The sequence below is a fragment of the Puma concolor genome, chromosome B4, assembly GCF_028749965.1.
Source record: "Puma concolor isolate L17-30 chromosome B4, mPumCon1.1.hap2, whole genome shotgun sequence".
NCBI classification, from domain to species: domain Eukaryota; kingdom Metazoa; phylum Chordata; class Mammalia; order Carnivora; family Felidae; genus Puma; species Puma concolor.
In genome coordinates, this window is record NC_141673.1 from 33228791 (window position 1) to 33254119 (window position 25329).

The 25329-nt window shown below is 32.9% G+C and overlaps 1 protein-coding gene across 3 annotated transcripts in view; it reads left to right on the forward strand.

Moving 5' to 3' along the window:
- Positions 1 to 25329, forward strand: part of MGAT4C (MGAT4 family member C) — a 754867-nt gene that overhangs the window by 89887 nt on the left and 639651 nt on the right. For all 3 annotated transcript variants that reach the window (XM_086712708.1, XM_086712707.1, XM_086712709.1), the window contains one exon: positions 1800 to 1832. The gene's annotated coding sequence lies outside the window, so the exon portion shown is untranslated. The remainder of the gene's footprint in view (positions 1 to 1799; positions 1833 to 25329) is intronic.

Consider the following 25329-nt stretch of genomic DNA (forward strand, 5'->3'; position numbering starts at 1 on the left):
GCTTCCTTACTTACACAATTTTATTTTCTTAATGATAACATCTATCATTGCAAATTGCTCCTGACATAAATTTTCCTTAAGGTCTTTCTCCTTGTTTTCTTGCAAAACCAATTTAGTCTTGTTTTAACTATAAAAACTAATAATTGAAAATTCTTGCTAAAGTGCATTATTCTATTACCAATTGTTCTATTGCCAAAAATTACATTTAATCATCCTTGTCCTTTTATTACAATATGTAAACAGTACATAATTTGATGTGTTTGAATGGATATTGAAGTATCTAAGATATAGTGTTAAGACAAAAAAAGTGAGTTTGAATATAGTGTGCTTTATAACTACAGCCATCTGTACAAATATATTTGTTTGTTAGATAACAATGTTAAAACACATTGGAACGTGCATAAAAATCTGGTATAACATGCAGCTAATTTATTGAGTGAGATTATACTGAACATTCATTCCTTATATCCTTATGTGTTATATTTGGCAAGAGAGGTTTTGTTTTGGTTTGGCTTGGTTTAAAAATTAAAATGTTACATTTATTTTACCATAACTGAAAATTTAGTGTGGAAAGAGAATTTGGTTTGTTTTGGTTTTGGTTTTGGTAATAAAACACGGGGAAAAGACCAGAAGCATGTAGAACCACATATTAATAATGACTAATTCCAGGAGGTAGAATTATATGCAATCTTAATTTCCTTGCTTCTTGACTATATTTAAAATATGTGTTCATGTAAAAGAATTATCAATTTAGGAATGCAAGGTAGAATCATGTTAATGGACTAAAATCCAAAACTCCCTCATTTATGACACTTGTAAAAACATCTCATTTCTCATACACTTTTTTTGGAAATATTTTATTAATATGGTTAACTCTTGTTTTGATGAAATGTATTTATCAATAAACTACCTTAATTGTGTGAGCATTGTTAAATCAGCAAACCAAATGTGATACATCATAGCTAAGTTACTGTTTGACTTTGTCTTAAGCTTTAGTTAATTGTGAGTGGATTGACAATTAAGTGGGTTTTTTTTTTAACTTTATTTTTTCTTAGTTTTATTTTCTTTCTTTCTTTTTTTGTTCCTGGTGGTTGTGTCAGTTTTTGTTCGTTGGCTTTTTTAATAGGGTCGCAGATAATGACAGTAGAATAACTCCATACCTTCTTTCATGTATAACAGGGAAAACACATCAGGAAGATTAGTTTCTATTTGTAAGAAACATTAAAACAATAAAAAATAAAAAGAGTACTCAGTAAGCCTTGGTTTTATATAATTCTTTCTCTTCTGTTTTAATGTACTAAATCACTCTTTCTTACCAACAGTATACACCTTCGGGTGTCATTAATTCGTCTTAAATATATCATTTAAATACATTTGTTTTGAATATATCATTTATAAATTTGTTTACCTTATATCAGTAAATGTACCTATTTTATTCCTAGTTATCCACTCTATTTTTCTTACTATTTTTGTCTTTCTTTGACTTCTGGCTTTCCTTTGCCTCTTCAAACATCTCCAGTAATATTTGAGATCTTTGATAGCTAATGGTAATGTCAGAGGACATTTCTGGATGCAAGCCAATCATAATGTCTTTAAGTAATGTTTATATATCCCAAGCTTGCCAACTACTTACCAGTGCATAGCAGAAAATAAATGTATGCTACTCTACTAGCAAGGCTAAAAGAAGCCAAGCCATCTGACTGCTAGCAACCTAATTTTTACATAGCTGTTTATAATTCTCATCGTCATGTTATAGCAATATGATTTATTAATCCTTCTGGCATTTTTCTCCTTGACAGCTTCTCAGCTGCTGTTGCATCCTTCTTGGATGGGTAAGTTCTACATACTATTTTGAAACTGTGAGTCAAATTTTATGTGTTGAGACTTCATTTGTTTTAGGCACTTAGGCTGCTAAAGTAGAAGAACTTGAATTTAATGCCATCAAAGATGAAAACAGGGTTCAAGCATTTGAGAGACATAAAAATAAAGAAATATAAATTTGGAGATGTAATTGCAATGGAACCTTTCAATAATTTTAATTAAGAGTAGGTTAAAATATAACTTACATTATAGTTTTTACAGGTAGGCCACAGCATTTTACTCCAAATAAAAAATATACTTTGTGACCTTGGCAATCTTTTATGAATATTAAAATATTTTGACTCAGGATTACTTTTGTCAGAATTATTTAGAATTTTATACCTTTTAACCGTACTTTTACATTTTCAAGTTAATTTAAAATCACCAGTAATTAGCTAGAACTACCAATTCAAGATGGTACTTACTTATCCATTATGTTTCATTTAATTATAATAAAATTAGATTGATTGTTAGATATCATACATATCAATGCAATTTAGAAAGCTATTGGAAGGGAGAGTGTGCACACACACACAGTTGGTTTTGGTTTGTTTTTTGTAATAAGATATGGGGAAACAATGACAAACTCCAGGAGATAGAATTACAGGCAATCTTAATTTCCTTTCTAAGAAAAATATGTGTGTATATATATATATACATATATATATGTATATATATATATATATAAATATGTATATATTTAATTCTTATTTATATATTGCATATGCACACACACACCAATGATTTACTAAGCTAAGCTCTAAAAATGATTGTTTTGCTAGAATTTATAGCCAAAAAAAAGAAAAGATATAATTCCATAGTTCCCTTTGTCTAACAAAAGAAATGAAGTATTTTTGTTTAATGTAGACTGACGCATTTTTTTTCAGGCCGGTGAATCCAGAAGCAATTCAGACATATAAAATATATTATGAACTATCATATTGTCAACTATAAATTTACACAGACATTTTTTTAGATGAGTAACTTATAGTTTTGGATTTCTATCTCATCTGCTGTCTGGATATTGAGATCCTTTATAGTGTCATGTCTTAAGTTAGTGAAAGTTTTGCTATGGAAAATGAAGATCATGTGTGTTCATGTTACTTCCTTATGATCTAATTTGCTACATTTAGTTTAAAATTGTGAGAGGAAGGTATAGTTTATCATGAGATGATCTCACTCAAAATTCAGGTGCTTTAAACTGGATATTGTCCAATGATAAATTATGTTTTTGTCATGAAATTTTGAGATGAACATCTATAGGAGTATATTCTCTAGTGTTGATTAGAGAAAGATCTGTAATCTTTAGTCATTAACATTCTTCTGTGAAAGTTTTGGAGTGTGATTGTGTTTTCTCAACTATTCAGATGTTTTCTATCATATTTCTTCATAGAAATAAAACAAATGGTTAATTCCTAAACATGTAGGAAAAAATACAACCATGATGCAACTTAGCATCTGTTTTAACTTTGGTAGATAGCTTGTTTTGAGATTCCAGAGTTCTTCGTCATTGTATTAGAAAGTCAGGGGTACCTGGGTGGCTCAGTCAGTTAAGAGTTCAACTCTTGATTTCAGCTTGGGTCATGGTCTTGTGATTTGTGAGTTCTAGCCCCACATCAGGCTCTGTGCTGACAGTGCAGAGCCTGCTTGGGATTCTCTCTGTCCCTCTCTCTGCCCTTATCCTGCTCTCTCTCTGTCTCTCAAAAAAATAATTAATTAGTTAAAAAAAAAGCCATACTATTTTCTAAAGTATTTTAAACACAGTTGTTTGCAAGTGAGTACACAGAATAAGAATGGAGTGTTGAGGATTTTAGTCTCTGTGTCTGTCCAATTTCTTGTGAAGTCTTTTGTCTGATCTAGTCTAACTCAAAATCATTACTACTTATACCCAATTTAAGTTCCCTGAGAACTAGTAAACAACCAATGGGAAACCAATTAAGTAATTATCAATTTTCAGATAGCTTCTCATTTCTTAGGAAATGGGGGGAAAAAAAGAAAATCTTGCATACCCTCAATCTCATCTTTTATAGTATATAATACTATAGAGTAGGAGATAATGGTCACAACATCCAGAAAACTTGAATTATTTTCATTTTTTTTTAAGATTTATTTATTTTTGAGAGAAAGAATACAAGTGTCAAAGCAGCAGAGACAGGGGCAGAAAAGCCAAAGAGGGCTTTGAGCTGACAGCAGCGAGCCTGATATGGGGCTCAAACTCACCAGCTGTGAGATAATGCCCCAGCCAAAGTCAGATGCTCAACTCACTGAGCCACTCAGGTGCCCCATAAAACTTGAATTTTAAGTCACTTGTCTTCATTAACACAATAATGCTATCAAGATCTTTTAAAAGTCAGTGTTGATTTTTAAACTTTTAATAATTTGACAAATAACTTATGTTAATATTGTTAAGATGACATTTCACCGAAGCAAACTCTATTTCCCAAAATTAGCACAACTTATTTTCTTTCTGAAGTCACATAAACAAATTAATTTGGACTGTTGATATTACATATATGGTGGGGAAATTTGAGCCATTATGGATACACACACACACACACACACACACACACACACACACACATATGCCATATATACATATGTTTATTACATTGTAATATCTTGCATTGTTTTATATACATATAAATACATTGATTATGATATATGTAAGACATATTATATGTATTATAATCAGTGTATGTGTACAACTAATGCTTAAACATTCCTTATAAAGTTTTAGATCAGAGAAAGTGGATGATCCATAAGATAGTTCTGGAAGTGATAGTAACGAATTTAAAGCATTAAACTAGCCAGTTTTTGAAATGCTTATTAATGAATAAAGATTCATTTTAAAGAAAGTTATTAGGATGCTATAATTCTGTCAATATTTAGCTACATGAAACTTCACAATTTGGGTAGGAACAATAGTGTCAAAGAAGTCATTATAGATTGTTGCATCTTGCATCTTGCACTTTACATATCACAAAATAAAGATTTACAAAGAATGATTAATTGTTTGGAAGCTAATTTCCCATTAAAATTTGAATCATTATTAATGACAATGAAAGTATTTCCTATTGTTAAAAAATTACGTGTAGTAAAAATCTATGAAAATGCATTTTCATTCAGACTTGGATTTTTCAGCATCTTAAAAAGCACAGTTTACAATTCATGGGTATTCTGTAGAACATATCCAGATAAAGGAAAAACTTACATGTGCTTATACAGAAGCCTTATTTTTCTAAAAACGCAAAGAAACTGCCTTGACTCTCTTTTGCTTTCCTCTTTTAATTGTTCCCTAAGTAAGTTAAGACATACACATACTCAACTTGCAAACATGCAATTTCAGAAATATTTTCAGAGGTAAGAAATTTAATGACATGCTTCTTGCATATTTACCAGTGAACTTTACTGTAGTTGTTACATTTTATTTTTATCAAATTCCAAGAATTAAAAAAATTAAAATAATAATTTGATAAATGTGTAATTATGAATATAAAAGGAGCAGTGATGAACCTGGCAACATTAATATTTTTGTATTCACAAAATTCAAAGAGTAGTAAGAATCAACTCTCTTGGCCAATTGTTATATAAATTACTGAATGAACACTATGTTGGGGTATCAGTGTACATCATTACTTCAACCTCAGTGTAGTACCTATGGTCTTCATATTCTCCTCAAGAAGGAGGAATAATAAGCAGGAGGATCCCTGAGTTTAGCATATACAGGAATATGATGGACCTATGTTTTTCATATGCATGCCATTTTTCTCTCACTAAAATAACTCAATTCATTACATGTATATCAATTAGTGGGGACCCAGCTCCCATCCCTTCATAACCCCCAATACCAGAAGGAGTGACAGACATATGACTCAGGTCTATAAAATCTGAGTCCCTTATATGATTAGTCAGACAGATTGATATAGGGCTGTGTGAGTAATCCAAGTTAGGTTACTGCTTTTGTCCTTATTTGCTATGCTAAGGGAACAGAATAAAGCAAACTGAGACAGGAATAGGAAACAATCCCTATGTCATGGTTTGAGACTTAGATTTTCTTCAATAACATTTGTTAATATATCCACTTTTTAAAAAATACATTGTTTTGAGATTGATTCTCGATTAATCCCCTAAACATATTGACTTGGTGGTATATGATACTTTGGGACTTGCAGATCATTCTCTGAGGTGGTCTTAATAATAGTATGTTAACTGAATCCATTTTTTTGTGTGTGACCAAGATCTAGACTTTGCACAGTATTTGTCAAAGATGGGAAAATGAAGCATTTAGATACATATTTTTTACAATGTGAATGTGTGTGTGCATGTGTGCACGTGTGTTTAATTTTCAGGAAGTAAGTTAATTACAAGAAAAGATCCAATAGCAGAATTACGAGTATTCAGTCTTTTGTTGTCATCTAAAGACTTGACCTCAGTGTCAGATGTTTAACTGTTCTAAGGACACTGGCTCTGTTCTTCAGTGTCTTTTAGGATCTTCGGAGAAGCTGCTTGCATAGAATCTTATATGATCTACAGCAGTGCTAGTGTTCCCTCTCTTTCAGTTTACACCCTGCTTGTTTCCTGGTATGCACAGTTCACATCACCCTTCCTCCCACTGTTGTCCTTCTTTCTCTAGCTCTTGAGATAGCTGGTGGGAGAAGAGAACTATTACTAAACAATGACTGCAATGTGCTAACGTGCTCACCCATCCATAAGATTCTTCTATTTACTGTCCTTGTTATTTATGTTGATATTTGCTTAATTTAAGATGTACACAGTTAATATATGGGGTGGTTTAGAAAGACAATGGAAATAAATATTATCCATGGTTCTTTCTTTCACTGAATTATATTAGATTAATAATATCTATGCTAATGATTCTACCCACACTAAATGTCATAACATCTTTATATCTACTCTTTTAAAATACACAATGGAAGATGCCAATAAAGCATGGCATGCTCTATGTTTTCAGTAGAATGGACTTGCACAATTGAGAGAATATATTTAGAATCCTCTGGCAGGCCCCATGGTGTCTGTTTGTTTTGCTTTTATTTTTACTATTAAAATTTTGATCAGTCTTATGTTATCAAATACCTTGTGGTCACTTTAAGACAAAAACACAATTCCAATTAGGTAAAATTGAATTGACTAACCCCACATAATAATAAAATGCTGACCCTAATTTAAAGTCAGATATTTTCCCTTTCTCCTTAGGGACCCTGTAATATAAAACAGAGCAATGATTCTTCATTCTTTCCTGGCTAGCATTTCCTCAACCAACTCAGCTATTTAGCTAAGGACTCTTAAGTCTCCATGATCAAAAAAGAGGGAGGAGAAGAAAGCAGATAAGAGCATTTTAAAAATGAATTCATGCCTTCTGGGACAGATGCATTGATTCTGTCAAATTTTTTTTTTGTTCTTATGGATCATTCCTGTGGTTCTTTTGTTGCTAGCTCCCTTCCTGGGTATGAGCAAGGTCTCCCTCCATTATGCTTTGTCAAGGTAACCCTCACACACCAATGTAGCGCATACCAGCAGCCTTGGCTAAGGCTTGGAAGGTCATCGTTTTGGACAAGATGCCATTTTAAATGACAGGCCAGTGCTCCTATTGCTAGACGCATCCCTGGTACTTTAGGTTCTTGCATTCTTTAACCTATTTTTAGGGCAAGTGGTGTGATTGTGCCCCTGCAACTTTGCACTATTCCATTTTAGCTTTTTCAAGCATGAATCAAGAACCATGTCAACGTCACTCCCGCTTCAGTGAAATATACCCGATCCCTTTATTGGCCTGTTAAAATTTCTTTTCCTGACTTTGTATTAGTTTTACCCTCTACTTTTTGAAGTGTGAATGTAGGAGGGATTATGGGGGTGGACAAAGCATACAACTTACTGTTCAACTTTCTCCAAAGAAGTCTTTAAATATTCTGGCTTTATTTTCCAACTCCCAACCATCTGTGTCCTTGATGTGACTGAGGGGATTCATTTTAATTGTCAAGTTGAATTTCTTTATAAATGATTCATTTATTTTGTATTGGTGACTAAGCAAAAACAGAATTGTGTTTCATAGTTTAGAATTTCCTTCACTAACTAATGAGTGCTTTAAGGTCATGAGCCATGTCTTTTATTCCTTTTGTTTTTCCTTTTGCTCCTGATACAGAAAAGTCATCATGAATTCTTTTTGGACAGATGATTGAGTCATACTTTGAAATGAGACAAAAGAGAGTGGGGAGCTAGATCATGACAGGAAAAAACTAAATCTTAGAAAATATAAATGTTGATATTAATAGGACCTAATTAGAGTAGTACTTCAAAGGAAATATAACATATAAAGCACTCTGTAGTTTAAAACATGTCACAGATTTCTTTGACACTTCTATCAGGTCAAGTCTGTGTTCACTTTCCTTGGACCTTGGTGGCCTTTGTGACTGCCTCAATGAATAAACTTCAGAAGAAGTGATATTGCATTGCTCTGTCTAAGGCTAGATTTAAAAAGGTCATGTGGCTTTTGTAAATCTCTCTAGGGACATTTGCTTTGGGAGACTTCAGCAAGCAAGAAATCTAGCTATCTTTGATTTTTAATTTCAGTATAGTTAACATACAGTATTATATTAGTTTCAGGTGTACAATATAGTGGTTCAACAATTCTATACATTACTCAGTGTTCATCATGATAAGTGTACTGTTAATCTCAATCATCTAATTCACCCTTCTCCCTACCCACCTTCCCTGTGGTAACTATCAGGTGGTTTCTATAGTGAAGAATCTGTGTTTTAGTTTGTCTCTTTTTTTCTTTGTTTTATTTCTTAAATTTCACACATGAGTGAAATCATATGGCATATGTCTTTCCCTGACCGACTTATTTATCTTAGCAGTGCATATATAACCTCCATATTTATCCATGTTGTTGCTATCTAGCTATCTTAAGTATACCATGTAGAGAGACAAAGCAAGAGAGTTAAAAAAGGAAATATTTAACTTTAAGTCAAATTTAGAGAAAATATTAAGTCAGGCGAGACCAACTAGCTGAGCACATTCAAAGTTGGATTCATGAACAAAATAAGTGATGCCATTATTTTAGGTCATGATTTTAAACTGCTACACAGTAGTAGATAACCAGAACAAGAAGTATGAAATATTGAGAGCATTTTTTCCTTGAGAATATGGATGAAAAATGAACTGGTTACAGAGTTTGTTTTACCATTATGGTTTAGGCCAAGATTCCTCAGAGCAGCCCTACTGACATTTGGGGCCAGATAATTTTTGTTGTGGGGAGTTTCTCTGTGTATTGTTAATAGTTTACCGGCATCCCTGCCCTGTTCTACCAGATGTCAATGGTACATAATCTGCCCACTTGTGACTACCAAAACTGTTTCTGGACATTTCCAAATTTTCCTCTGGAAGCCAAATCACTCCTGGTTGAGAACCACTGGTTTAGATAAACTTAAGAAAGAATGGAAGGAGAAAAAAATGTTGTGAGAGAAAAGAATATAAAATGTTATAATCTAAATAGCAAGAATTTATATCAAGCCCCCTAACAGTAAGCCAGGAAGTAAAGACATTACTGAAACAAGCATATTCCAGAATTTGATGTAGTGTTTGCAAAATCATCAGAATGTTCATGCTATTCATACTTTTGTAAATCCACAGGATTAGAGCTCCATTAAGTTGTACAGTTACTGAGGTTCACCTTCACGACTTTTTTTTAATTTCTGGTACTTTTGTTTCTCTTATTTCAGGCTTCAGCTGATTTTTCATGTTATTTTGTATCATTTCATTAAAAACATTTTTATAAATGAATGGCTTTCCAAGAGATGAGTTTTGTCCCTCAGATAACCCCATAATTTAGCATTTGGGGCTTTTAAAAATGCTTATCAGGACACAATTATTAATTGAGACTAATGGGATATGCTGTACATTTCTGACAGTATAATCTACCTCTTCAAATTTTGATGATAATAATTGCCTGGCAAGTTACAATTCAGAACATTATCAGAATTTTTAGTCATGGAAAAGGAACAAAAGGGTTAGGGTTTAGAGTGAGGGGACATTAGATTTTAATAAGAATCCTTGTTTTTTTCTCCAGTGTGAATATTTTAAACTACTGGCATTATAGTCCTGAATTTTCACTTTTAATACTCTTATATAAGCCATTTAAGGATGGGCTCTGGGTGCTTCATTGTAATTTATTAGATTTGTTTCAAACTTTTCTTTCTGAGCAAGGATTATTGTGAAAATTATAATTACTAGTTTGTTTACTTTTGTAAATTGTTTAATCCTCCAGAGGAGGTTGGTTGACCAAAAAGAGAGCAAATGAGTTGATTTTGTTTACATCTTGGAGCCAATGATAGTGCTATTATTTCCTAACAATTCTGCTGCAAATGCTGTTTGTCACAAATGGTGAAAAACCATGAAATGATTAGTGCAAATGCATCTTAGGTATTGGACAATATAATTCTATCACCATAACAATGAAAACAGCTCAGAATATACTATATACTGCTAAGAAATGAGTCGCATTATCTGCACATTTAATGGACAAGAGATTTGTCCACATTCCCAATGCTAACATAATGGTGTTTCTACTGGAAGTCTAGGTAACCGAGGGCCTCATCATATTCTGGACTTAACTTTCAAATATACCAGACATTATCTTTTTCATGGTAATTGGTATGTCACTATTACAAGGCATATATCTGTCATCAGTTGACAGCTACCACTTATCAGAGGAATAGGACATCCATTGCACATAGCATTCAAGTAGATTAAATCCATTTTTCTTTCTTTTCTTTTTCTTTTTTTTTTCTTTTTACAAACTTTACATAGTACAATGACATATAAATTGATTTGTAAGCTATTCATAACTTCTAGATGAGTTTACCTCTTTCATTTTTCAGGAAGTAGAGGAATTGTTAAAGCTGGATAGATCTGGCATGCTGGTATATTTGCCCTTCTATAACTGATTTTTTATTTTAACGTTACTCACTTTTTTGCAAGGGCAAGTTGCCAAACAAGATGAGATAATTTATATTTTGTCACATTTGCTTTGAAGGATTAATGTATGCCAACAAGAAGAATCAAAAAGATAATATCAGGCAGAGCCAACTTTGAAGCAGAGAGTAAGTTACTTTCTAAAAAACAAAATTAGACTGCATCCTGTTTATCAAAATAGTTTCTCAATTTTCACATTTATTTAGTTTAATTTGGCACATGTTGTCCTGTTTTATGTCTATGAGTACCTCCTCTACCAGATTAATGTTGGTTTACAAATGTTATTGGTAATTAGGAGGCAGTTTATGTCATATGTTTTAGAAAATCACTAGAATTTGTTTTTATAATGGCAACAAACAGAATTCAGCATACTAACATGTTATGTTGTTATCTGCCCAAAACAATAGTTGTTAGGTTATACATGAATCAATTACCTTCAGTTGGATACATTGAAACAAAGAAATAAAAATACAGAATCCAGTTTTATTCACTGTTTCTCTATCAGAAACACATTAAAACCATGTGATTTGAAAGTATGTTTTTTATAAAGGTCAGTATTTTCTCTCTTGAAATTCAGGTGTCATTACTAGTAAACTTTAAGCATTCATAAACCAGAATAATAGCCTAAAGTTGATATTGACTTATGACATCAGATAAATCTAAAGTATTACCAAAGTTTGTGGGCAAAGTTATGCTAACATAATGGTGTTTCTACTGGAAGTCTAGGTAACCTAGTGCCTCATCGTGTTATTTTCATGTTAAAGGGAAGTAAAGGGAAGTAAAGTAAAGGGAAGAGATGTTTGTGGATATATGTGGAGTACATATTGAGGAAAATAAATAAACACAGAAATAATACCTAAGAGCCTAAATTTTGAAATGTGGTTCTGTGATACTCACTTACTTCTCTCATGCCTTTATATTGACACACATACCAAAAAGGAATAAGGTCAATTCTGTAAAATATTTTATATGTGAGTGATACATCTCTAAATCAATTAAAACGTATTATTTTAGTACTATTTTTGTATTTTCTTTAATTTGAGGAGCTACTTAGAAATTATTATGTATAGGGGCACCTGGGTGGCTCAGTCAGTTGAGTGTCCGACGTTGGCTCAGGTCATGATCTCCCAGTTTGTGAGTTTGAGCCCCGTGTCGGGCTCTGTGCTGACAGCTCAGAGCCTGGAGCCTGCTTCAGATTCTGTGTCTCCTTCTCCCCTCCCTGCTCATGCTCTGTCTCTCTGTCTCTCAAAGATGAATAAATGTTAAAAATCAACTAAAAATTGTTATGTATAATTATACAAGATTTGACACCAATATAATGCGTTTAACTGTCCTGTGACTTATAGTTGAGTTCTTACAACTTTATAGTCATTCCTCAAATATATCAAAAGATGAGACAGTCTTAATTCTAATTATTATTTTGTTCACTATGTGTACTCACTATGTGTACTTTCTATAGTTTGCTTCTACCATAACTAAAATTATTTGGTATGCCAAAAAGATATTTATTTTTTTGTATTTTTGTTGGGATTACCTTTGATTCTCTCCTCCTATCATAGAACACAGTAGATCACAGCAGTTTTTGCAAAGTAGGACTCAGTAACTTAGTGAATGAATCCATAAATGAAAAAATTAATGCAGAAATAGATGACAGGTGAACTGAATGATTGGTGAGTGAGAGTACCATATGACACTTTTTTCCTGGTGTTCTCTCTGGTCAGAAAATCTTTTCCCCTTCATTCATTATCTATGTATGTTTTCCAGGCTTCAGCTTTCCATTTTATTCTTCCTTGGTAAATTCATTTGATATCATTATCCTAATAGTTATTCTTCATGATAAACATTCTTCAATGAAATATTTTTGACATACTTTATGACAGTGTTTTATATGTATCATTTCTATGCCTTCTCAGGTTACTGCATGTTCAGAAAATTATAAAAATAATGTATAATTTCCAAGTAGAATGTACATCAGGCATATTTATTTATTTATTCATTTATTATTTATTAATTTATACATTGACCAATTAAAGGATTAAAAATCACTTTTATAGATGCCAAAAGATATTTATCAAATTTAATGCACATTTTCAAATAAAAACATCTGAATACATTAGTAGGAGAAATGTATTTTCTTAAATTTATAAGGAAAATCTCTAAAAAATAAGCATTATTATTTAATGCTGAAAACTAAAGGCATCACCACTGAAATGAAACCTGAACAAAGATACCACCATATTTCATCTTTTAAAAAAATCATGCATAATTTGAGAAAAATAATTTTAACAACAGTCAATAAGAAAGTGACGTAATTTGATAAATCTGTTTTTATATAGCTGATCATTAGATATATTCTGTAACACAAAATTAGAAATCTAAATGTACATGAATAAGACAATAGAATACTGATTCAGTCATGTTGATTTAATGGAATAATACATAGTCATTTAAAGATGAGCCATGTATATGGAACAATATTCTACTTATAAAATCAAATGGTAGAAAATATTGATTATATTACCAAATTTTAGAAGGGGGATATATATATATTTACCTGTGTGTGTGTGTGTGTGTGTGTGTGTGTACACACATTTAATACCTGTGCCTATAAAAAGAATGAACTAGATTTGTATGTACAGACTAAAAAGAATCCATAATATGTGAAGAAAGAAAATTAAAGAAAAATACTGTAATATATATGTTTCCATATTAGTTTCTGTTTTTTTAGAATTATTTATTGCATATCTGTAATCAATGTTTTGATGAAATTATTCTTTCCTAAAGTGTAGAGTCTTCCAAAAATTCATACATACAGTGTGTGTGTATATGTGTGTTTGTGTATAGACATACACCTTTACAATCCCACCTTTACAAATGGAGATACAAGCCCTTACAATCCCATAAATATGAATAGATTTAATAGATGTTATAAGCCTTTGGCTATAACCAGTGCATTTATTATGATGTGATAACCCAAGAAGATGAATTAAAATTTTCAGAATAAGATGATACTCAGAGGATGGGGTTAACCTAATACTTGTTGGTGGAAATGTTCAACAGCTGTTTGAACATACTGTCATTTGGAAGTGAAAAAAGGACCAATTCATCAAAATCAACAATATTCACAGAGGGAATTGTACAGTCTCCTAGCTACCTTTATAGTAAATCCAGTTTAAAAAACCCATCATTTAAACCATCTGTTGTACATAAGAAGACACTAGTTAATAGCAACACTTATTGTCAACAGAAGCAGAACTGCTGAACATAACACCATGGATGCAATTGTCTGTGTTTGTGTTCTGTAGATGTATGTATTTGAGCAGAACAATTTCATATTAATTAAATAAAAAGCTGGTTTACAGAGATTTTCAAAATGAAGAGTTGGCAATTACAGAATGACTAAACTGTGGCACTGCTAACCTTTTGACAAAATCTCTTTCCTCAAAACAATTTTATCAGTGCTAATTATTACTCTGATGGTAAGACGGTACCTTTTCACTTTCTGACTTATGGCGGTAGGTCAATAGGTATTGGGTTGTAGAAAAATGCAGATTCTGTTAGGGAAGGGAATCAAAGGAAGAAAATATTGTCTACACTTGGCATATAATTTTTCTGTTTAAACTTAATGGAGTTTTTCCTTCTTGATACCTGGATAAAAGAATCTGGACACTCCATTCTCTTTTTTTTTTTTTTTTCTTCAAAATTATTTTTGTTTATATTGTGACTAGAAGGTGAAAATCTGATTAAAAATAAATAAAAATTAAAAAGAAAACAGACTCTATGCCCAGTTTTAATGCTCAAGAAAAAAATCCAATTTTCAAAAACAAAAATTTTGTCATGACTCACAGTGACATAAGATGACACAAAAAATTTTGTCAAGTGGGCATTTAACTCATGAAATGTTGGACATAACTCAGGTGATTCCTGCATACCCCCAAATGACTCATTTATCCTGTGATAATAGTATATAGCCTAGAGTATTGAAATCACTCAGGTTTAATGAGTTTTGACTTTTGACTTAGATGCATTCTAAAGTTTACTTTTTCTCTTTCTTTCTTTCTTTCTTTCTTTCTTTCTTTCTTTCTTTCTTTCTTTCTTTCTTTCTTTTTCTTTTTTAAATGGTCAGGTATTGATTGTTTTCTTTCATGGATCAAGACCTGGTAAACATCTTAATTTTGAGAAACACTTTTTTTTTTTTACTTTCCTATACCATCATTTTATTTTTCCTTGACATAGGCTATTTTATTGATTCAAGTGAAGAAGAATCAGTTTTATATTTAATACATATCAAAAATATTTAAATACTAAAAAACTTGGATATGTTTTCAACATATCATGCATTTTTAGGTTATCTTTTAATCCTCTAAGTGTCTTTTCAACTACAATCTTTTTTTTTTTATTATTAATTTATTTATTTGGAGAGGGAGAGAGAGAGAGAGAGAGTGCATGAGCCAGGGAGAGGCAGAGAGAGGGAGAAAGAGAGAATCCCAAGCAGGCCTCATGGTAATAGTGCAGAGCCCAATGCAGGGCTGGAATCACTAGATCATTACCAAAACCAAGAGTCAGACACTTATGGCTGAGCCACCCAGGCGCCCCTCTTCAACTACAATCTTAAATATGATTTATTTTCTCATTTTATAAATGGATGAAATAGGGAACTACCACAAATTTGCAATCTAAAGGACTTTATCACATAAATTGTTTCTCATATTGTGTAAGTACCTATCTCTAGCATATGACAATGTATCAAGCTAGAAAACTTCTCCACTTAAAACTATAGTGTCTATTCCCAGGCAGGACAGCTTTCATGGACATGTGACCTATAGGGTCAAACAGGACCCTTTTGGTTTATAACTCTGCATTGTCTGTCTTGAAATTCTTAATAATTTTTAATAATGAGCACCACATTTTAATTTTGCATTTTGCACCGGGACATTCCAGGTGTGTATCTGGCATAAAGATACAAAGTATAAAACTATGGAAAATATCAAACTATATGAGTTTGTATGATTTGATATGTTAGCAATTTTAATATAAAAATACTAAAACAACTGAGACTGTGAGGTGAAAACCTACCTCGTTTCCACAGTTTCTTTCTTTCTTCTGTCCTTTTTTTCCAAATTAGTAGAGCTCTTCTACTATTGAACAAAAAGCATGCATGAATAAAATGAAAACTAATAAGAATCAAAACTTATTGAATGGAACAGTGCAATGATCATCTGCTCACTAAATTTTGAGTTCACATTTGTGACTGTTTCCAAACTATGTGGTAGACCTGCTTTGTTACCCTTTGCATATGCTCTGTATTAAGCCAATATTCCCATCTCTCAGTTTCTATAAGTGTTGAATGCTAACATTCAGTCTTAGTCCACCCACAGCCAACTGGTAAGAAGGCAACTCTATAGGAAGATCCAGGGATAGACTTTACCTTAGACACATCTTTACCTGTTCTTGACTCCGTCTCCTTCTTTACCTGCTTCACTTCCTGCCTTGAGAGTCAACAAATTACTTGTGCCTAAATCCCTTCTCAGGACTGACTTCTGATTTAAGTCAGAAGTGAACTTAAAACAGTTAAAGTCTTAAGGAAGCTAATTTAGGAAAGAATGGATTCCTGGAAATGGAACTAAATAGATAATGATTATGAATAAGTTTTGAGAAAGTGCTATCTAGAAAGATTACAAAATGTCATACTGTCCACATTAGATGTCTATATTAGATGTTCAAGAGATATTTGTATGATTTGATATGCTAGCAATTTCAATATAAAAATACTAACTTAAACTACTGAGTCTGTGAAACAAAAACCTACCTAGTTTCCATAGTTTCTTCCTTCCTTCTGAACTATATCAGCACAAAAGTGATGTGTGTTAATGTGAAAAAGGAGATCTTATCAGGGTTGTCCAATTTGTGTAAAACGAAAACTAATTTTTACTTACTGTAATGATTCATGAAGCTGGAAGATTTTTATTATATCTTTTGGCCGTTCTTATATTTTTTTGCTGTTTCTATTATAAGTAGGAATTAGTATTGTTTATCCTATAAAAATAATAATCTCACAACCACCCTTATTTGAAGAAAAGTCTTACCAAGGTCACTGATTAGTACTTCTAAGTTGTCACTAATATCATAAAAAAATAATTGGACTCAACTGGTAGATCTAGTACTTTTGTGTATGTGCACATATAAGAGCTTTATACCAAACAGGAGTAGTAAGACAGAAACAGGAAAGATAAATTCTGACATGTCCTTCTCTGCTGATATGTATATATTTTATATATAAATATATATTGATACTATATGTGTATGTGTGTGTATATATAGTATATACTATATACTATATATACGTGTGTAGTATATACTATATATATATGTGTATATATAGTATATATACACACACACACACATATATATATATATACATATACTTGTCTGTTGACCGTGATTGTAAGTACATCTACAAAACTCTCAAGTCCCTTTATAGATTCAGCACCTACAATTAAGAACATTTCTTAAAAATGTTCACAGCATAGTTATTCATAAATCTTCAATAGCTGCTTGTGATAAAAGAAGCATTTCTTAGTGTTTATAAACATTGAGGTTTTTTTTTTTTTTTTTTTGTTTGTTTGTTTTTTAATAACTCTTCCTGTGTAGGTACAAAGTGACCTGATTCTTATCAAAGAGTTGGGTATTTTCTGACCAGAAAAGGTAATTTTAAGGTTAGAATTAATTGGTATACATAGAGGGGAATTGGGCTTCTTGCTTCAGAATGAATTATAAAATTGGTGAGATCCATGGTTGTTCTTCAATTGGAGTTGTTGGCATTATGGAAGAGTCATTATTCTCTTATTCAGCTCTTAGATATTGCATCATATCCGCTCCTCTTCTTTCTCTGCTTCCATCTCCTCCAAGGATAGGAAATGATAAAGAAATGATAAAATTTTGTGTTCTACATTTAACTCTCATATTAAGATAGACTTCGTCCAGGCACTGTACCAGAAATGCTAGGTTTCTACCTGTCTTTCAATTTAAAGTGTTACTGTTTTAAAAGCAGCTTCAAGAGGTGAGATGCTCGGTATTTTGTGTATTTAAAGAATCAGTGGTAGGAGCAGTGAAGAAAATTTCATGAAATACATTACTGGAATTGCACATTTCTCAAGTTACAAGTAAGTTGATTCAGGTTCTAAACCTTTGCTGTATACAAGCAGATAGAAAATCATCTGTTGTATAAGTGAGAAACAATTGTATGCTAATTGAGCAGGTTTTTTAAACCCTTTAAAAATACTCAGCATTGGGGCGCCTGGGTGGCTCAGCCGGTTGAGTGTCCGACTTTGGCTCAGGTCATGATCTCGCAGTCTGCGAGTTGGAGCCCCAAGTTGAGCTCTGTGCTGACAGCTCAGAGCCCAGAGCCTGCTTCGGATTCTGTGTCTCCCTTTCTCTCTGCCCCTCCCCCGCTCATGCTTTGTCTCTCTCTGTCAAAAATAAATAAACATTAAAAAATTAAAAAATTAAAAATAAATAAATAAATAAATATAAAAATACTCAGCCTATAAACCTGTGTGTGAGGTTTCTGGTGTTCATTTTGTTACTGTGTGTTCTATCTCAAAATTTCCAATGTGCACCATGAATAACTTAAGTAAACCAGTTCAAAAGCCAAAAAAAAAAAAAAAAAGAAAAAAAACAGAAAAGAGAAGACCTCCTTCTGGATTCCTTGTTTGATTTACTTAATTAGACATTACTTAAATACATTCTATTATTACCATAAATGGGTAAAAGTAAATTTGGCTTGTGAAAATGTGTCCTGTGCCTTAAATTCCACAAATACAAAGTACATTCATTTTCATAGAAACTCTATATCATTTCTAAACCAGAAATTTTTTTCTTATGCTATAAGAAGGAAAAGTAATGGAGTGTTTTGTCTGCTTAAAAATATATAGTTATTGTGTTTCTAGCTATGTCAAAAATAAAGTATGGTTTCAAACTGGAAAAAAAGATCGCTTGTGTTTGAATCTTATTGGTGGGTCTGGAGGACATGCTTATGCCTTTCTACAAGAAAAGTTTTAAATACTAATTCTGCTTATAATTTGAGAAGGTGGAGTGAAAATACGGGAAACAGGAGCCTGCTCGGTGTAAATGAGTGTACACAAAACATGAAAAAAATGTCTCCAGTAATATGGTTGTTATATAATGGTCTTTTATCCTAAAAGCATTTAAGTTTGAGATATAATAAATCGTGTGCTATGCTTTCTCATACAGACCTAAAGTCCTATTCATCTGTATTCAAAACTCTGTTCCATTTGTGTGACTTTGGGCAAGAAAATTAATTTCCCTGTCACTAATCAAGTTTGCTTATCAGCAAATGTTAGGTAATAAAATCTGTCTTATAGGGTGATCGTTAGAACTAAAGGAAATAGCCTAAGTACACAGTACAACTATTAGGTACCTTGCAACCTGGGTTTCTTGTCTTTCTCTCTCCCTTATGTATTTTCTATAAATATTTATTAATATAATAATGAGTGCGTAAAGTTTTTCTATTGCTCTATTTTCTGCTGTATAGAATCATTAATAAAACTTGTAGAAGAATTTGGAAATTAGTTGTAGTAGAAATATGTTTTACTGTCCATGATACAAAAACTCATTTCTAATAGTATTCAGTCTTCCTATTTTGTGTTATGGTAGATCTGTCCTATGTAATAATAAATCAGGGCCTTTCCTACCATTTTAACCTGGTGTAGCCAGAGTCCTGACCGATAACTTGTTGGGAAAGATGTTCTTTCTCAACAGAATGACACTTGTTCTCCAATATCACAAAGATGTTATTCAATGAGAGAATACTAATAACTTTTTTAAGTTTCCTTTAAAACAAGAAAATAGTAATCTAAGCAGAACACTTTTAGCAGATCCTTGAATACAATTATACATCAATAAAATATAATTCATGATATTGTCTTTACTTAAATGTTATTATTATGGAAGTTCATATTAACTGTAAAAGTCATATTTCCTTAAGGTTCTTTGACCAAACTTTTTTCTACAACACTTGCTTCTGGGACTTCCTTGGTACTTGTTTTTGTTTTTTTGTTTGCTTTTTTGTTTTCTAAGTCTGCCATAAATTTTGAGAACTTGGCATCTTTACAATACTTATCTTTTGTCTTAAGTTAGATTTAGATTCTGTTGCTTACAAACCAAGAACCGTAACTGATAAATATACCAAAGAAATTTGCCTTTGAAATTTTAGTAGTAGAGAGCCTTGGTTTGTTTAATTAATCATTAGTTGAATTATATGGATTGTGTATTTGTAAACAGTTAATCTGTCTATGACCGAAACATACAATAGCAGAATTTGACTTCTATTTAAAAGACTGAAACAGTAGATGTTCATATGTCCTGTTAATAATTTCTTATTATTGGGTCGCCTGGGTGGCTTGGTCGGTTAAGCATCCGACTTCGGCTCAGGTCATGATCTCACCGTCAGTGAGTTGGAGCCCCGCGTCGGGCTCTGTGCTGACAGCTCAGAGCCTGGAGCCTGTTTCAGATTCTGTGTCTCCCTCTCTCTCTGCCCCTCCCCTGTTCATGCTCTGTCTCTCTCTGTCTCAAAAATAAATAAACATTAAAAAAAATTTAAAAAAATAATTTCTTATTATTGAAATATAATTAGCATAGTGTTATATTAGTTTCAGGTATACAATGTAATTCAACAATTCTGCATATTATTCAGTGCTCACCATAAGTGTAGTCACCATCTATCATGAAATGTTAACTGTGTTATTGACAATATTCCCTATGTTACTTTCAATCTCTATGATTTACTTAATTTGAAACCGGATATTTGTACCTGTTAATACCCCTTATCTATTTCACCCATCCACCCAACTATCTCCCCTCTGGCAACCACCTGTCAGTTCTCTATATTTAAGAGTCTGGTTTTTTGTTGTTGGACACTTGGGTTGCTTCTATATCTTGGTTATGGTAAATAATTCTGTAATAAACATAGGAGTGCATGTATCTTTTCAAATTAGTGTTTTCATTTTCTTTGGGACTTTATTTGCTGGGAATTTTTGGATTACTGATTCAGTTTCATTGCAAGTAATCCATCTGTTCAATTTTGTTTTAATTACTGCCTGATTTAGTTTTGAAGGTTATATATTTCTAGGACTTTATCCATTTCTACAAGGTTATACAATTTGTTGACGTTTGATTTTTTTATTTTTTTAATAATATTCTCTTATAATCCTTTGTATTTCTGTGGTGCTGGTTGTTATTTCTCTTTCATTTCTGATTTTATTTATTTGGGTCCTCTTTTTTCCTTGATGAGTCTGGCTAACAGTTTATCAATTTTGTTAATCTTTTCAAAGAACCAGCCTCTAGTTTCACTATTCTTTTTTCTTTTTTTCGGGGGGGGGGTTCTTTTCTCCCCTAATTTTTATTATTTCCAGTTTTCAACTGGATTTGGGTTTCATTTTTTTTCTAGCTCCTTTATATGTAAGTTTAGGTAGTTTATTTGAGACTTTTCTTTTTCCTTGAGGTAGACCCATGTTGCTGTAAACTTCCCTCTTAGAACTGCTTTTGCCACATCCCACAGACTGGACTGTTGTGTTTTTATGTTCATTTGTCTCCATGCACTTGTTTTTTTGAATTTCCCCTCAATTTCTTAGTTGACCCATTTATTGTTTGGTAGCATCTTATTTAGCCTACATGTATTTGAGTGCTTTCCAGATTTTTTTCTTATAATTTATTCTAGTTTCATACCAATGTGTTCAGAAAAGATGTATGATATAATTTAAGTCTTGAATTTCTTGAAACTTGTTTACTATAGGTTTTTAATTTGTGGTTACATTAGGTTCATATGTAACCTCTTAAGACTATAGCGGTCTATATCAAGTTGATGGTTGCTTAAGTTTGAGCACATTTGAAAGGCACTAAATTTTTACCCCACCCAGACATTTTAAGTATATGATGTCATATTTTATATCATTTTATTGCTTGAATCCCTTGAGTTTTGTAGACATATTTGACTTTATTGCTTTTGTGTTTTCACTTCTGTACTGGCTTTATAAGTGATTAACCTACTATCTTTAGTGTATGTTTACATTTACGTATAATTTTTTTTCCCTTTTATACTTCTCTTACTTCTTTTCTTACCACTTAAAGAATCTCCTTTAACATTTCTTATAGGCTAGTTTAGTGGTGATGAACTTTAACTTTTGTTTGCCTTGAAAACTCTCTCTCCTTCTATTCTGAATGATCATTTTGCTGGATAGAATATTCTTGGTTAAAGGTGTTTTTGTTTGTTTTGTTTTATCTTCTAGCACTTTGACTATATCATACCACTCCCTTTTGACCTTGCAAAATTTTTACTGAAAATCAGCTAATAGCCTTATAAGGTTTCCCTTGTCTCTGTTTTCTTTTCTCTTGCTACTTTTAAAATCCTCTCTTTATCACTATATTTTTGCCATTTTAGTTATTATGTGTCTTCGAATGAACCTCATTGGTTTAATTTTATGAGGGCTTCTCTGTCCTTTCTTAATTTGGATGTCTAGTTCCTTCCCCAAATTGGGGGAAGTTTTTAGCTATTATTTCTGCAAGTACATTTTTCTTGCTCTTTTTCTGTGATCCCTATGATGTGAGTGTTTTTATGCTTGATAATGTCAATCAGTTCCCTTAATCTAGTCTCATTTTTTATCATTCTTTTCCCTTTTTGCTGTTCATCTTGATTCTTTCCATTGCCCTGTCTTCCAGATCATTGAGCCATTTTCTGCATTTTCTAATCTACTATTGATTCCCTCTAGTGTATTTTTTATTTAAATTATAGAGTTCTTTACCTCTGACTTTATGTGTATATACATTTATTGAAGGTCTCACTGAGATCCTGCATTCTTTTGTCAAGTCCATTGAGTATCTTCATGGCCATTACTTTGAATTCTTTATCAGCCATATTGTTTGTCTTCATTTCATTTAGTTCTTTTGCTGTGATTTTGTCTTATTCTTTTCTTTGGGACACATTCCTCTCCCTCCTCATTTTGCGTAACTCTCTGTGTTTGTTTCTTTGTATTGGGAAGGTGAGTTATGTCTCCTGATCTTGAAAGTAGTGGGCTTACGAAGAAGAGGCCCTGAAGCATAATGCCCCCTGGTCACCAAAACTAGGTGTTCCAGTGGTATTTTCTGTGTGGGCTGCATGTGTACTACTGTTGTGGTCGAGGCATGTTTTCCTTCACTCCAGTCAGCTGCAATGGCCCACTTTGCCTGTTATGGGCCCATCAGGCAGGGTTTGGTCTGGTTGTATTGAGACAGTTGTCTGAGGTAATCACGGGCTTGTAGTTAGATGGTATCAGCAGCCAGGCTAGCTGTCTGCACATGCACACAGTCTGTGTGTTGGAGTTCTGTGCCAACCAAACTGCAGGGCACTCTTCATTGCTGCCCCTTGAGAGATTTTCTTTGATGGCCGGGGCCAGCAGCCAGATTAGATATCTGTCCTGAGTCCATCTTCCAGGCTGCAGTTGCACTGAACTGCAGGGTGCTCTCCCTGGACTGCCAGCTAAAAGACTCAGGCACATAGGGGTATATGGTCATCTTCCCCTGTCTCCAGGGCAAGAGTGATTTTGGAGTGGCACGAGTCCTTGCCTGGGCTGCTTACAGGGTGTGCCTGGACAGGAGCCACTTTGGAGATAAGCCCACTCAGGGAAGCAGGTTGGATGGAGAAGGTCCACAGAGAACATGGGTCAGGACACTTAGTGCTAGCAAGTTGTGTCCCATGGAGAGTTTTCCTGCTGATTTCTGCAAGTGTCCAGCTATCTAGGTTGGGGAAGGGAAAAGAAATGGCACCTGCCAGCTCTTTTGTTCCTGGAAAAGTCTCCTAAATTCCCTACCCCTCCAGAACACATTCTGAGATTAGTAAATAAATCTCCTTCACATATACCCCAGGCATTTTTCAAACTTTGGCTTCTAGGTTGTGTCTCAGCTGGGTTATTTGTTTTGTTATGCTGGCTCTTAAGGGGACAGGAACTCAGTGTTCTATTGCCCTCTGACTGTCCCATAGCTAAGCCTGCTGATTTTTAAAGTACCCACAGTTAAGCCTTGCTGATTTTAAAAACATGTGAAGTTAAGCCTTAATGGTTTTCAAAGCTAAATGTGATGGGCACTCATCCTCCCAGTTCAGGTACTCCATGCCTGGGCTGCCTTATATGTGGTCTGATCTTACTTCTTCCATGCTTGTGGTGTCCTTCCCATTTGTGCTTAGTCTGACCTGGGATTTGGTTCTTAATCATGTCTCTGGCCTTTTTACCCTTTTTGATGTGGTCTTCTGTCTACTATTAACTGTGGAAAGTCTGTGTTTCATTTTCAGAATTGGACACAGGGACATAGCTATTATCTTGGGGTGTCCTTGGCATGAGGTAAGCTCAGGATCCTCCTACACTGCCATCTTCCTAACCTCTCTGTTAACAGTTTCAAATTTTACTTAAATTATATGACATGCCTAGAAGACTTTCTGTTATATTTTAATAAATTTAGTTCGATCATTTGCTAGTTGTATATTATTGAGGGAGTTTCTTAAGATCAATAAAGCTTGACTTTCTCACTTGTGAAAAGTGGAAATAATATTATTTTCTTAATAAAATGTTTTTCGGATACTATAAACAATGTACTAAGTAGTGTTAGTTTTTTTTTTGAAAAATAAGCTGCAATATCAGTATTTATAATAACAAGAAAATATTAGCTTTATTTTATTTATTGAATCAGGCTGAACTAAATTTATAGTCATATAGTTTCTAATCAAAACATCCCATCTTTCGTTTCTGTCTCAATGAATATAGTTGTAACTCTGTCCATATGAACATATTATAATACTGTATTTATGTCACATTTTCTTGACCTTACCTAGAAACAAACAGTTGGGATGCCATTTCATTTAAATGATGTCCATTATTTGCTTTGAGAGGTATTAGGTTAAGGTATTAGGTATTAATGGCATGTCTCTGAAAAGTTTCATTCTATTTTTCCTGAAGTCTCAACAAATGTATTTACTTTACATTTTAGTGGCCTAATAAGGAAATGATAATATTTGTTAATAATTTAACTTCTTTACGTTTAGGTTTATTTGTTGATGTTGTTACAATTGTTGTTTTTGTTGTTTTTTAATTTTTATTTATTTAAGTAATCTGTATACCCAACATGAAATTCAAATTCATGACCCTGAGATCAAGAATAGCACACTGATCTGAGTGAGCCAGCCAGAGCCCTCCCTCAGGGAATTTTTGATACACTGTAACTATTTATATATACACTATGTGTGTGTGTGTGTGTGTGAGCGTGTGTATGAAAGGTATACACCTATGTATGCTTAGTGGATGCAGTTTTCTAAATATTAAATTGCTTTATTTAACTATATACTTGTCAGCTACTACTCATCTGGTACCAATACAGACAAATTTATGCAGATGCACTTTAATTTTACATTTTGTGTTTATTACCTGCCATTTGGCTCTC